The sequence below is a fragment of the Cupressus sempervirens genome, chromosome 3 (assembly GCF_028749045.1).
Source record: "Cupressus sempervirens isolate cs-2001-9-10 chromosome 3, ASM2874904v1, whole genome shotgun sequence".
NCBI lineage: Eukaryota > Viridiplantae > Streptophyta > Pinopsida > Cupressales > Cupressaceae > Cupressus > Cupressus sempervirens.
The window spans coordinates 640,404,307-640,409,100 of record NC_143120.1 but is presented as its reverse complement, the minus strand read 5'-3'; positions in this window follow the sequence as shown (position 1 = coordinate 640,409,100).

Below are 4,794 nucleotides of genomic sequence, written 5' to 3'. Positions count from 1 at the left end.
TTAGAATTATCTATTCCATTATGAAAATACATTTGAATTGTCAACCCAAGGACGTAGGACTTGAAATAGGTCAGCATAGTATGTGCACCAAGTTCCTTTAAGAGTCTTAACACCTATGCTATAGGAAAGTAAAATGTGTGAAAGGAATCTACAGTACTAATACAAAAAAAAAACATAGTTAGATTATCAACAAAGAATCGTAGAAATTACAGAAAAGGGAATTCTAAACTAGTTAATAGTTCAAACATCTAGTATGATCATTTTCCACAAGTGTTGCAAGAACTTTCATAGTAACTATGTTGCAAGCCTAATACAGTAAATCTATCTTAAATAGGAAATTGCAAGAAACAAATCTGCTCTACCTAAATCTATTCCACTTCCCAAGTGGTCCCCCTTGGTTGGCTTCAACTAATTAAGAACACAACAGGTAATCCAAAATCACTCTCTCATTAGAATTCTTCTTTTGTTACATGAGTGAAAAATTCATAGAGAACAGAGAAAACAACTTAAGAATCTCAATAACTAACTTTAACTCTCCATATATATAGAGGATTGGAACTTATTACAAACATAACATAAAATCTCATGAGAAAAAATCATCAGTAGAAAAAGGGCAGAATGTCAACCATGACTTTTAGAACATTGATTGAGAAACAAAACAATGGTCCACAAATAATGTAACAAGTTGGGCTTCCTAAAGTAACTCCTCTCACAAATGCGGCTTGTCACCTGGAACTAACTTGTGCTTCTCATGCTATGACCAATCTTTGTTACTTCTTCTTTAATACAGTGCTCACCACTCTTCATGCCACTTCTCCATTTCTTGAAAACTAAAAACATTTGGACACATAAAACATTTCTACTAACATTCAAATATTAAAACATAGCTTAAAATATTTATATGAAATACTGCACTTTATATATAATGCTAAGTGAGGTACATCATATCCACTATCCATAGGTTTAATAGGTTCTAGCTACATTCATCATAAGTTCACATGACATTTAAAATAGATATTTTGGAAATGTTTTTCACATGGCTCAAAGAGTAAGTTCAGACTATATAAAAACTATATCAAATTTGAGACATTAATATGCCTAATCAATTACCATTTTCGAGTTTTAATCTCCTTTTATAAGGATTGATCTCTTTGTAATTGTTAATCTCTAAAATCTCTTCTTAATCTAAATATACAATTTGTATGTTTTTTCTTTGTGATAGGTTTTCTACATGCAGGTATTCTTGGGCTTCGTGGATTTGATTTTCATATTTGCTTAAATCCTACACAGAGTTTGGTAAGACAATAGACACAATGTTCATAAATACATGCACACAGTGCATGGATATGGACGAATACTATGAAGAGGTATGATTTCAAGCATACAAACTATTTGATAGAAATCCTCAATCAATATATTGAAGATTATTAATGAAATGTCAAGTGGAAATAAATCCATGCAAGGAAGATACATTAGTCAAAGGCTTGCATATATATAAGAAATTTGAAAAGTATGAGGAAATGATGTGTTGTGTGCTTTTTGGTGGAAGGTAAATTAGGAATATGTAGTTCTCAACTCAACCACAATTATAATCAATTGGTTGTTAGATACTAAGACATGAAGAAGAAAATGTCAGTTGAAGTGGTTTCTCAAATCAAGTAGTGAACTTGAATTGAAGAGAGAAAGGCATGTGAATTGTTTGACATAATACTTTAGGTAAATTTTAGAATCAACATAGAAAGTTGACGTTTTGAGTGTGCTTTAAAGTCAATAGTTTGAATATACAAAGTTAGAAGAACATTGATTAAGGAATTTGATAAGCAATACTATGAGGTACAAAGTCCAAGACAAGGAGCCTCTTGTGATATTAACAAGCACACTTCCCGAGATATTAGATATAAATATAGGATACATGGTGATTGTAGACATTTGGCAAATGATGAGTAAAAAAGGTAGATCACCTCTAACACAATGAACATTAGATAGTGGTCTAAATCATGTAGGAGAACATTCATGTAAAATTTAGTGCGTAGAACTAGTTTTGGAATGTGTCAAGGTGTATGACTAGAATACTAGAGACATCAAGATCTCAGAAACTAATATCATGGCAAGGTTGGATCTGGTGTCTATCTCCATCACATTTAGACTCCCAATAAGAGAAGAATTCATAGAAATCTCTAAAGAAAGTGCTCAAGGGTACTTCCATCAAAACAAGAAGACATGTTTGAATGTTATTGGTAAGAGTTGGTTGGATCAACCTAGAAGAGGAGAATCATAGTTACCAAGAGTGTTGTGTAGAAATATCTTTAATGAAGACATTTCTAATATGATAATTCTCCTCAACAGGATACTAGGAAGACAGACTGCTGAATTCTTTCAAGATTGGATGTTTTTATACATCAATACCATCACCACTGGAAAACAATTTATAGATTGTGGAGAAATGATTAGTGATTCCCTTCATTGCCAATTAACCAAATTCAATGCAAATCAAGGGTTATACATGTCCTTGTACCTAATGTATGAAATTGCTAGTATGAAATCATGGCCTGGTCTTAATCCTTATGGAGAGTATAACATAGCCCTGCAAATATATAATTATTACCCCCAATTGGAATTAAAACAAAGCAATGCACATTTCTATAGGATAAATGATGTTTTTTCTATGCTCACAACTAGAGAGCTATAGGGAGATATAGGACTCCAAATTTCTCCTAAAGAAGCCATTCTCATTAGTAATTATGGTACTTTTTTCATACAGTACCCTCGATTCACCTACATCTACATTGAAGGTTTTCAAGATTGTCCTCTTATGTTGCCTCACTTCATAGATGGTGGTGGATGCTCTCAAAAGTTTGCAGGCAAATTGGTCAAGTAAACAAGAAGTGCAAGAATAAAGGATCAATTCCTTTCCTAATCGGTATTAGGCGCTCTTCCTTAGATTCTCAAAATATCAAAAGGACCATGGTGAAGATGACTTTATACCCTTTCAATAGTTGTTTCCCATTTGATGGTAGCAGGATTGTTAAAAACAACTTGACATTAGGACCTAGTTATTTTCATTTCCCTACAATGGAAGATTATTGAGCAAACTGTGATAATGAATTCAAATTGAGAAGAAGGGACTGGATGAGATTCACTATGCAAAAAATCATTGATTAAAAAATGGGATGGGATGGGATAGGTATAAAAGAGGATGGATCAAACCTAATTGATTCTTTCTTCTTTGAGCAGATACAATTATTAGAATTGTCATACATTAATTGGTCTCTATCAGAATTCAAAGACCTCAAGAAAGAACCTTCTTTGTAATTCAACAAACTAAGAATTGGTTAAAGAATAAAGTTAAAGAAGCCATGACTACTAGATCAATAGGAAGAGATAGTGCAAAGAAAAGTAATAATTCCCAGGAAGGTACATTAGTTTTAGCCATTCCATCTTCTATTCCTACTTCTTCTAGTTCTTTACATATCATACAAGCTGGAGATGATAGTGAAGATCTAGATAAAGGAATTGGTCTAGTTTTAGCATGTGAGCTCAACGTAGTTGCCAGGAAGAGGAGATCAAAACCCAAGGACAAGATGTTAAAAAAAAACCCAAAAAATGATAGAAGAAGATCCTAAGATGAATTCTTTACCATCATCATTTTTAAATGAGATGATTCAATCCATAGCATCCCCTACATGCTCATTATCTCCTGAAAGTGTAGAAGGAAATGATGATCCAAATGAAAACATAGAATCTGGATGTCATAGCTGATTTAGTACATAAAGGTATGAAGGTAAAGAAAACTTGAATAGAATCTAGACTAGTGTTTAATCCTACCTCAAGAAAACTATTTGTTGAAATTGCACAACTAGTCACAGAAAAGAACATAATCAAGGTAGATGAAGCTAATTTTAGCATAACTAAAGTGGATCTAGGTTAGACCACTCATGAGGGAAGAGAGCATAATTTTCAAGTGTCAGTTGTTGTCTTGATGGAATAGTCAAATAGAGATAAACATGCTAAGAATCAACTCAAGTGTCAAATTCAAGCCCTTTCTTCATGCATCTAATCAATGGTCAATGATTCCTTTCTAGACCCTAGTTCATCTACATAGATAATAGGAAATCCCAAGAAGATGTTTGATGAAGAAACCATTCAAGACATAGGAGAATTTTCAACTTATGGTAAGATGGTGAAAGCATGGATAAATGCAAAAGAACAAACATCAAGCATATTTAAGGAAGTTAAGTTTAAATATATGCTAAGACAAATCACGTACAATGAAACATTCAAAAAGAGTTAACAACTCTCAAGGAACAACAAACATTCTAGAGAGAAATTGATGCTAATCTAGTAGAGATTAAAGGAATGTACAGTGATATAGTCAAATCATTGAAATTAGTCACCAATGGAGAAGAAGAGAAAATTGATATATGGTTGGAAAATATCAGATGGAAGAATGATAACATGAATCAACAATTGAATGAAGGAGAAAAGTTCTTAAACTCTTGCAAACTACTAAAAAAGAAGGCCTTGGGCAATATAGCAATGATTGTAGAAGGTATCCCTATTATCAAAGACACTCAAGCTATACACATATCTTCCTTTTTGGAATGCATAGAGGTAAAGATCAGCACTGAACTTGGTGGTAAATAAAGTTTAGATGCTAAAATTATGATGAGATTGAGCAGTCTCTCAGTAGTGTTAGACTCCTATATTCAAAACTTACTAGGTTACATCCTAGAGTTGGATGAAGTTGGAAAGAGACACAATCTATGCAAGCGGAAAATGAAAATTTTGATCATC